This window comes from Ranitomeya imitator, chromosome 1 (assembly GCF_032444005.1).
Source record: "Ranitomeya imitator isolate aRanImi1 chromosome 1, aRanImi1.pri, whole genome shotgun sequence".
Classification (NCBI taxonomy): Eukaryota; Metazoa; Chordata; class Amphibia; order Anura; family Dendrobatidae; genus Ranitomeya; species Ranitomeya imitator.
Genome location: NC_091282.1, coordinates 274,963,698 through 274,975,335, shown reverse-complemented (window position 1 = coordinate 274,975,335; position 11,638 = coordinate 274,963,698).

Below are 11,638 nucleotides of genomic sequence, written 5' to 3'. Positions count from 1 at the left end.
CGGGCGGTATGGGTCTATATCTTTCTTTTATTGGGGGATGGTCACCAGTGGGGATTGTGTGTTCTACCCCTTCTATCCGTCCGAAGTCCAATGGGTGTTTACTGAAGACTTGTTCATATTCCGTCACTAGCCTATACACCCCTTGTTTTTGATGGGTAGGTGTTGAATTTATGCCCACGTGTAGCTGTTGGCACCAATCCTCCAATTCTCCATCTGAGCCGTTGACTTCCACCTGACAGGTTGGTTCTAAGGGCTCAATGGTTGTGATGGCATTGTTGTCAACAGTACATAGCTTTGCCACTGTAGCATACCTTGGCAAAGTGACCTCTTCCTCTCCACAGTTCAAAAGTCATACCGGCACTCGTCCCCGGTGTACCTCGACTACCCCTCGTGCTGTGAGTATAGTGGGCCTGCTGTTGGTGTACACTGGTTCTATTAAGGCTTGATAATCTCGTCCCTTAGTACCAATGGCTGCTCTACACCATACCAGCATTTCTGTTTTTGGTGGGATTACAATAGACGTTGGATCACTTACCCTCACACTGCCGATTTCTCCACCTGCAACTTCTACCTGTTGCCTTAACATCAATACTTTTATTTCCCTCCGGAGAACTCTCTGTTGGCAGGATTGGGCAGTTTCAGCAATTTGCTGTAAGACAGAAATAACTTCGGAAAAGCAATTCTCTAACACATTCATTCCTATCAATACAGTTGGTTCACAGTTCCGCCGGTCAACATCAACAACAATTATACCCTGTTTCTGCAATTCTACTTTACCAATCTTTATGGTCATCTCTCTGAATCCTAGTTTCGGTACCAACTTACCATTACTGGCCCATATATCTAGTTCAACATCAGAGGGCCCTTTATCAATATCTGCATCAGCCCAGTACCTCTTATAAAGGATATACGGTATAGATGAAATCTGGGAACCTGTGTCCAGCAAAGCGTTGAGGGGAATTCCGTCCAGCACGATAGGGATAATGGGTCGTCCTCCGATGTACCTGTCGTGCCAGGGTGTTGGGCCTTGAAAGTTCATTCCTGCGAAGCGGCCCGCATTCCCAGGGGATTCCCGTTTAAATCACAATCTCGTGCAAAGTGGCCTGGCTGCTGGCAATGGCGGCAAATGGACTGTCCATCCGGTTGGCAGCAGTCGCGGGGTCGTCCTCTCCATGTCGGGTATCTCCGGGGTCTCATCCATGGAACATCTTCTCTATGGTTTGCCAACTCCATCTTGGCTCCTCTCATCTCCTGCATGGTTTTAGCCATTGAAGCAACAATATCAGTTAAAGAGTCAAGCTTTTGTTGAAGAGCCTCATTAGTACTGGGCCCCAGGGGCTTAGCAATGGCCCCGGACATAGCTGATGTCACTGGCACTCCCTGTTGTTGAGGAGCCTCTGCCATGGGTTGCGCAGGCTCCTGATCCCGAGGTGCCTCTGCCAGTTGGAGACGTATAGCGCTCTCCTTTAATTGGGCAAATGTCAATTCAGGGTTCTTAAAAACAAGCATGCTCACATGCCCCCGGTGAGAAGGGGTGTAGAGTCCCTCAATAAATTGATCTCTTAGCAGTTTATCCGCTCCGGTGTTAAAAATGGGTTCAGCCAGTGTAAGTGATTTAAGGGCTTCCTGCAGGTTTAAGGCAAAGTCTCTCACACCCTCATTAACTTTTTGTTTGCAATTAAAGAATCGTACTTTAGCTTTGCTGCTGGCAGTGGTTTCAAATGTAGCTTTTAATCCAGCAAATATGCGTTCAACAGTGCCTTTTAGATCAGCTGCCCATGCTGTGACTTCTCGCTTAGCATGGCCACTTAACTGCATCATCAGGAGACTAACACGCTGAACTTCACCCACGGGGAACATGTTAAAATGGGCCAGCATCTTTTCTCTGAAATCGTCAAGGGTATTAGGCTCACCTTCATACCTTGGAAGCCACGGGCCACCCGGGGTATATGGCATCAGCACCGGCATGATGGGCGCCACTCCTTGCACCGCTGCGCTACCGGACTCTCTATCGACACTCTGTCTTTCAGCTGCATTAGCGTCGCCGGGTGCTGCGGCGTCTCCGTGCTGCGACATACTGTGCCCCCTTAGTTAATCCGGACCCTTCCGGTCCTCTGCTTCCGTCGGGATAGTGTAGATTCGATCCGCTGTGCAGCAGGATTGATTTTCCCCTTGCTCTGACGTCAGAGCGCTCAGCTTGGTGCCGCTCACAATGACACGCCCCCTGCTGCTCCCGGCCTCCGCGCACTCTGCAATGGCGGATTCTGAAGTTTTTCAGTCAGACTGGGGCTCAGGTAATGGCGCAGCTCAACCAACAGTCTCGTGCCCAACGGTTATGAGGTGATTACCTCAGGGGATGGCGGCCATCTTTACTCCATGATAACCAATGGGGAAAAGTCACTTTCAATAGTTTTTAATGGGAAATGGAATTTTCTTTAATAAAGTCAATTTTCAAGATTTTTCATCCAAGTTTTCACAGTTTTGGGCTCCAATCACGGCACACAATACCCGGTATACGGGCTTGCTGGATCCTGTTCGTGACGCCAATTGTGACGCCCAGGAGACCGGGATACCCAGCACCGGACCAATGGGGTCTGTCTCTTAAGGGGGATGTCACGGGTGGCTTGACCCTGTGCTGTAGCCTCAGGCAATGCACAGTGTAAGGGGTATCGTGAGGGAGCAGGCACTTACTTGATCAGCAGCAGGTTCTCCCAGCGGCGATGATCCCGATCCTGGATATTGGCTATTGTCCAAATGAAAGACTGAGGCACTGAAACGTTTAACCAGTTTACTTTAACATAAAAGGATTTACAACCAGTCCTGTCACCGGAGTCTGTATGGGAACTCTGAGTTACTTTGACCCTGCCGTCTTTGCGCCTGTTCTGGGTAGTGATTAATGCTACCCGGTTCTCACAATGTCCCTTTTCTCTGTCCCTCTTCTCCTCAGACCGGTGATTTGGGCCTGGAAACCTTCATAGGGCTGTTAGAAATTCAGCTGTATGACCTCTCACTATCAGCTCCTTAGCCCAACTGCCATTTCTTCTCTCAGACCAGAATGGATTAAGGGGAGTCTCTGGAGCTCCCCCTTCTGGCCGGAGGTGGTAGTGCAGTTTTGCTATTTTAGTATTTGTGTCTAGTGTCAGTAACTATTTTTGTGGCAAATACCCCTAGGGGTGCCACACATGGTTACAGTGAATACATGGAAATGAATGATTGGACTATAATAAAAGAAACATGAATGCATGGATTGATAAGGCAGAGGGGGAAACCTTGTAGAGCAGTACCAATTATAAATACTCCATAATGTCAGTATGTAGCGGTAAGGGCTCATACTCACCTGTGAGAAACTTGGATGAGTCTCGCACGTCAATACCCGGCACTGCACCCGGAACTCAGGAGCAGAGGGTGCGGCTGCATGTATTCCTATGCGGCTGCACGCTCCAATCTGAGTGCCGGCAGCAACGCTGGGTATTGACATGCGAGACTCATCCGAGTTTCGCGCAGGGGAATATGAGCCCTAAGGGGAACACTGGGATAATTATTCTGAGGCATAGATACCAAGCCATCAATGCACACTTACCTAGTGAGTAGTGTAGGGATAGGTCTGGTCAGCTTGTCTGAGGGGAAAAAACATACATTGTTAGGTAAGCCAGTCCATTTCTCTGTTGAGGCCCTTGAGGGGTAAAGGTACCTTCACACTAAACGACGCTGCAGCGATCCAGACAACGATCCGGATCGCTGCAGCGTCGCTGTTTGGTCGCTGGAGAACTGTCACACAGACCGCTCTCCAGCGACCAACGATGCCGGTAACGAGGGTAAACATCGGGTTACTAAGCGCAGGGCCGCGCTTAGTAACCCGATGTTTACCCTGGATACCATCCTAAAAGTAAAAAAAAACAAACGCTTCATACTTACCTACCGCTGTCTGTCCCCGGCGCTCTGCTTCTCTGTACTGGCTGTGAGCACAGTGGCCGGAAAGCAGAGCGGTGACGTCACCGCTCTGCTTTCCGGCCGCTGTGCTCACAGTGAGTGCAGGAAAGCACAGCGCCGAGGACAGACAGCGGAAGGTAAGTATGAAGTGTTTGGTTTTTTTTACTTTTAGGATGGTATCCAGGGTAAACATCGGGTTACTAAGCGCGGCCCTGCGCTTAGTAACCCGATGTTTACCCTGGTTACCAGCGAAGACATCGCTGGATCGGTGTCACACACGCCAATTCAGCAATGTCAGCGGGAGAGCCAGCGACCAAATAAAGTTCTGGCCCTCTAGCCCCGACCAACGACATCACAGCAGGATTCTGATCGCTGCTGCGTGTCACACTGAACGATATCGCTAGCCAGGATGCTGCAACGTCACGGATCGCTAGCGATATCGTTTAGTGTGAAGGTACCTTAAGGTTAGAAGGTTGTGAATTCAGTAATTTTCCCTTTGTTTAAGAAGCTGGATGTGATTGTCATCTTGTCTGGGTCTGGGGACCTATTTGATGACTTGAAACTGTAATTGAGATACAGAGTGTCTGGCACTGGCAAAATGATCTCGTAGAGATAGTCTTGTTTTGCTGCAGCGGATAGTGGATTTATGGTTGGCAATACAGTCCCTCACATGCCGTATGGACATTTGATGACGTAGACATCAAAGTTTGAATCGCGTGTATTATAACCCTTTATGGGGTATTATTTTCCTGTCCTAGGGTGATGCATGCAGTCACAATTAAATGTCTGGATTGCTGAGATTTTTCTTAAAAAAACAATTATTCACCCTGTGATTACACAAGAAAGGTAAAAACTAAAAACAGTCTTGCACAATTTTTTTCAGCAAAAAAATTGTGGTAAAGGCCTTAAAGTAGCTTCCAGCTTTCTACTTTTTAAATAATGTAGAAAAATGTGCAATTCAAGGGCAGCAGGACAAGGTCCAAGCCCTGCTTGAGAATATTACTGATCAATCACACTGGGTCATTTGCTGCTGGCAATTCTCCTATCTCTTCCTCACCCAATCAATGTTTCACTAAAATATATATTTGTACCGTTTTAGCCAGTGGATAGAAAAATAATCAACACTGCCTGATGAACAGACTTGAATATTCCCAACAGCTTGATATTTGTTATCATGTTTTCAGTTAGACATAAACAGGTATCAATTACTGAAGACTTTCAATTTTTAGTATTTCACCCCAATCAATGAAATCTATGGGCTATTCACATATTATTAGTCCCATGTTCTATCTTCAGCTCTGCATTGTGAGCAGGTTGCGGGATGCAGTAATGGACCAGAGGCAGAGCAAGGGTTAAATAGGTATAATAACAGGGGAATACTCCATGTAGGGAGGTAAACTGTTAAACAGTGAATTAAACAGTATAGATGGAAAAGGATATTGGGAGGTAAAGAGTAACGGCTCTAGTAATGGCAGTTCCTGTGAATCACTTGTGTCAGAAGTTCCTCCAACTCTAACTCCTGCTGGGAACGCAATAGCGCCAGCAATGGCTGGCGTGGTGTCTCTTCCAGGAAGGTCATGTGGGCATTAATGCCCCATCTTCTGGTGGCAGCGGTCGGTCTCTGGTACTTTCCGCTGAGCATAGTCCATATACTACATTGGCTGAAAAGGGTACGGGCCACGGTACTATACGAGCCCAACGTGGCTCTGCAAATATACTCTGGTGAAGTCAGGGTGCAAGTGCCTGGGCAAATAATCACTGGCAAAGTCAGGGCACAAGTGTCTGTCCTGTTGCCAGTCACTATTATGGGGCACGTATACTGTACTCACGGACGTGAAGCATATGGCACCTTGTTCTCTGATAGTAATGGGCTCAAACTGTATGTCTCCATCTCTCTGTAGTCACCAGGCACACCGCACCTTTCTCTGTAGTCACTAGGCACACCGCACCTTTCTCTGTAGTCACCAGGCATGCGCTGCACATTCCTCTCCCTCTCTGGTCTCTGCTGCTGGCAGTGGGAGATGGCGAACACTGCCCTGCACGCTGCTGATGCTCCCAAGATGGAGCTCTCTTCTGCCTGGTTGCTGCTGCTGGACACACGGCTTCCCTCTCTATTTGGACTGCTGTAGCATGCCTGGCCCTTCTCTCTCCTGTGGCCCCTCTGCAGGCAGTGGGGCCTATTGCAGCACTGGCACTCTCTGGAGGGACATTGCGCAGTGCTCCTCTCCTTGCGCGCTGCCTCTGGTTCAGGCCCAGATCCCCAGCTGCACGTGCACCCCTTTTTATTCCCCCGCCCCCCCATCAGGAGGAAGGTCCTGCACACTCAGGCTTCCCCCCGGGAACAGGGTATGTAGCATCTTCAGTTCTGGACCCGGCACGCAGGTACCTACGGTCTGGTTGTCCCCCTTACATTTGTGTACCACACTCTGTCTTGAATAGTTTTCCAATTAGAAATTAGTGGATGTGCCAAAATTTGAATTCACCAGATCTCAATTTTCCCAGGAAATGTGATTTGCATTGCAGCCAAGATATTCTTAGCCAACTGAATGTCCCTTATTATGCTCTGGGGTCTCATGGGACCCCAGAACATAATAAAAGTAAGATGAAGAAAGCAAAATATCTATATATATAATTGTCTAAGGGTTTTTCCGTCTGTCTGTCTTTCTGTCTGTCTGTCTGTCAGTCTTTCTGTCTGTCTGTCTGTCTGTCTGTCCTGGAAATCCCGCATCTCTGATTGGTCGAGGCCGCCAGGCCTCGACCAATCAGAGACCGGCACAGCATCGACGTAGAAATCCCGCGTCTCTGATTGGTCGAGGCCGCTAGGCCTCGACCAATCAGCAACGGGCACAGCGACGATGATGTCATAAAGGACGTAGAAATCCCACGTTTCTGATTCAGCGACGGGAACAGTATCGACGTAGATGTCATAATGGTTGCCATGGCGACGATGATGTCATAAAGGTTGCCTCGACCAATCAGCCACGGGCACAGTCTGCCGCGAATTCTGGAATCATCATTGTCCATATACTACGGGGACATGCATATTCTAGGATACCCGATGCGTTAGAATCGGGCCACAATCTAGTATATATATAGATATATATATCTATATATATAATTGCCTAAGGGTTTTTCCATCTGTCTGTCTGTCTGTCTGTCCTGGAAATCCCGCGTCTCTGATTGGTCGAGGCTGCCAGGCCTCGACCAATCAGCGACGGGCACAGCATGGCGACGATGATGTCATAAAGGTTGCCTCGACCAATCAGCGACGGGCACAGTCTGCCGCGAATTCGCCTCGACCAATCAGCGACGGGCACAGAATCGACGTAGATGTCATAATGGTTGCCATGGCGACGATGATGTCATAAAGGTTGCGTCGACCAATCAGCGACGGGCACAGTCTGCCGCGAATTCTGGAATCATCATTGTCCATATACTACGGGGACATGCATATTCTAGAATACCCGATGCGTTAGAATCGGGCCACAATCTAGTATATATATATATACAGTTAGGGCCAGAAATATTTGGACAGTGACACAAGTTTTGTTATTTTAGCTGTTTACAAAAACATGTTCAGAAATACAATTATATATATAATATGGGCTGAAAGTGCACACTCCCAGCTGCAATATGATAGTTTCCACATCCAAATCGGAGAAAGGGTTTAGGAATAATAGCTCTGTAATGCATAGCGTCCTCTTTTTCAAGGGACCAAAAGTAATTGGACAATGGACTCTAAGGGCTGCAATTAACTCTGAAGGCGTCTCCCTCGTTAACCTGTAATCAATGAAGTAGTTAAAAGGTCAGGGGTGGATTCCAGGTGTGTGGTTTTGCATTTGGAAGCTGTTGCTGTGAGCAGACAACATGCGGTCAAAGGAACTCTCAATTGAGGTGAAGCAGAACATCCTGAGGCTGAAAAAAAAAAAATCCATCAGAGAGATAGCAGACATGCTTGGAGTAGCAAAATCAACAGTTGGGTACATTCTGAGAAAAAAGGAATTGACTGGTGAGCTTGGGAACTCAAAAAGGCCTGGGCGTCCACGGATGACAACAGTGGTGGATGATCGCCGCATACTTAATTTGGTGAAGAAGAACCCGTTCACAACATCAACTGAAGTCCAGAACACTCTCAGTGAAGTAGGTGTATCTGTCTCTAAGTCAACAGTAAAGAGAAGACTCCATGACAGTAAATACAAAGGGTTCACATCTAGATGCAAACCATTCATCAATACCAAAAATAGACAGGCCAGAGTTAAATTTGCAGAAAAACACCTCAAGAAGCCAGCTCAGTTCTGGAAATTATTCTATGGACAGATGAGACAAAGATCAACCTGTACCAGAATGATGGGAAGAAAAAAGTTTGGAGAAGAAAGGGAACGGCACATGATCCAAGGCACACCACATCCTCTGTAAAACATGGTGGAGGCAACGTGATGGCATGGGCATGCATGGCTTTCAATGGCACTGGGTCACTTGTGTTTATTGATGACATAAGAGCAGACAAGAGTAGCCGGATGAATTCTGAAGTGTACCGGGATATACTTTCAGCCCAGATTCAGCCAAATGCTGCAAAGTTGATTGGACGGCGCTTCATAGTACAGATGGACAATGACCCCAAGCATACATCCAAAGCTACCCAGGAGTTCATGAGTGCCAAAAAGTGGAACATTCTGCAATGGCCAAGTCAATCTCCAGATCTAAACCCAATTGAGCATGCATTTCACTTGCTCAAATCCAGACTTAAGACGGAAAGACCCACAAACAAGCAAGACCTGAAGGCTGCGGCTGTGAAGGCCTGGCAAAGCATTAAGAAGGAGGAAACCCAGCGTTTGGTGATGTCCATGGGTTCCAGACTTAAGGCAGTGATTGCCTCCAAAGGATTTGCAACAAAATATTGAAAATAGAAATTTTTTGTTTGGGTTATGTTTATTTGTCCAATTACTTTTGACCTCCTAAAATGTGGAGTGTTTGTAAAGAAATGTGTACAGTTCCTACATTTTCTACCAGATATTTTTGTTCAACCCTTCAAATTAAACGTTACAATCTACACTTGAATTCTGTTGTAGAGGTTTCATTTCAAATCCAATGTGGTGGCATGCAGAGCCCAACTCGCGAAAATTGTGTCACTGTCCAAATATTTCTGGCCCTAACTGTATGTATATATATATATATACTGTATATATGTGTGTTTTTTGTTTATTTCTAGTTCTTTTTCCTGTTTGATCGCTCACAAGATCTATTGTCCTTGCCGTCCGGACTTGATATACATATGGGGAGTGGTATTGGGATGATATCCATATTGGAAATAGTTTCCTTCCCTTTAAGAAGCTTCACTTCAGCTCAGCATGTACACGGCTATGAATAAGTTTTTTTATTATCATCATGAACATCTATTGCCAGAAGAGCGGCTTCTTATGTATTTTTATCTGTATATTATTTTGGTTCTTCTTGTTGAGCACCACTGCATTATGTATTATGTATTTACACTAGGTCGCGTATTCTATGTATATTTTCATTATTACTCTGTAATTGTATTTCTTGCACATTATACTTTATTATTTATATTCTAGAGCTAGGGCATATTCATATTTCTAGAATATGTTGCCCAATGATTTGTACATACAACTTTGCACTTGTCACTTTTATAGGGGTATATACTGTATATCTTCTATACATACACAACATATAGCCTAAATGACACTTTCCTATCGCACCTTGCACTCGTCATCACTTTAATAGGAGAAATCCCCATGTTTATCATTTGGGATTAGTGTAGAGATCTTGCCCTTCTCATTTGCCCATCTCTAAAATGGCCGATTCACAGGTGCACATGCCCACTGGGTTGGTATCCATGGGGCGTCGCTTCTAGCATCTGTAAGCAGCCAGGCGTGGTCTTTGACGTCACAGAGGATTTCCTCCTGACCCGCCTTGCTGCTGTTGATGCCCGATGTGTCGCCATTTCCGGGGGCCATGTACAGTGCGCATGCGCCATTATGTGATCGGCTTACAATCCGGACGGTATATAAACCAGGCTAGGACACACCATAGTACAGCCCCCCAAGGAAGCCCACACAAAACGCACATCGGGGCTGCATTGGACCACACATCCCACAGAAACATTCATGGGTAAGCTATGTCCTCACTAGATTTAGGTTACTTTTTTTTTTGGTGCCTTATCTATATACTTCGGCTATGCAAATTAAGACTGTATTTGATACCTTTCCCTTGGGTTTGGGACACATGTGCAATTATTATTATTATGTGGGTATCAATATACTCTATATGTGCCTCAGTACTATATTGCACCATGTATACTTTACTTTAATTGCGGTGTAATGGTATTCCCCTGAGTCTGCTTACATTTTGGGATGTGGGTTGGTCCTCACACCTGAGTCCGTTTTGTTGTTTGACTTGTATCGTGTATACATTGTTTTGTTACTTTTATGCCTGAGTATTTAAATAAAATTATTTTAGTTTAAAATACTTTTTCGGACTATAACTCCGCTGTTTTTTGTAGGATTAATTATATATCTATATATATAATTGTCTAAGGGTTGTTCCGTCTGTCTGTCTGTCTGTCTTTCTGTCTGTCTGTCTGTCTGTCCTGGAAATCCCACGTCCCTGATTGGTCGATGCCGCCAGGCCTCGACCAATCAGAGACCGGCACAGTATCGACGTAGAAATCCCGCATCTCTGATTGGTCGAGGCCGCCAGGCCTCGACCAATCAGCGACGGGCACAGCGACGATGATGTCATAAAGGACGTAGACACCCCGCGTCTCTGATTGGTCGAGGCCGCCAGGCCTCGACCAATCAGCAACGGGCACAGCGATGATGATGTCATAATGGTTGCCATGGCGATGATGATGTCATAAAGGTTGCCTCGATCAATCAGCGACGGACACAGTCTGCCGCAAATTCTGAAATCATCATTGTCCATATACTACGGGGACATGCATATTCTACAATACCCGATGCGTTATGCGTTAGAATCGGGCCACAATCTAGTATATGTATATATATATATATATATATATATATATATATATATATACAGTATGCTCTCAGCCTACCGCCGGAACTTCCGGCTTTGATAAAGGCTGGGATGTTTCTAAACAACTAAGTTTGTGACGTCATGACACGTGCCATGATCTTGCACTGAAAGGTTCCAGTCATCATCCAAGCTGTAAGTCCTGGGCTAGAATGAATAGGCCAAGGGATTCAGCACTCGGAGGCGGTGATAAGAAAATGAACCAAGGACCAGACGGGGATTGGTGCAGAGCAAAAGGGTCAGAAAGCTGAGCGATAAGTTGATTATAAGTATTCTTTTTTTAACATTGTGATGGTTCTCTATGGTTCAGCAAAATGGTTGGCAGCCCACCATCAGTTTGCTAAATCCGTGAGGAAGCAAACTACAAAAAAAATCTGCATATTTGCAAATGTAGATTTTTGGAATATTCAAGTAGAATTCAATTCCACTTGAATATATTTGCTTATTTCTGTGTTCAATCTGTTAGTCCTTTCTTTCCTTTCCTGTAATGCTGAGCTGAGTCTGTTGAGAACCTTTCTATAGCTTCTAACACTCTAAAATGGCTGCTGTATTCACTGCCTCAGCTTTTATAGTTGCTGTGATAGTCAATGCTAATTGATTGAGCTATACCAAGTGCAAGTGATGTTGGTACTGCAAGGCGTTATTTGCAAAAGTC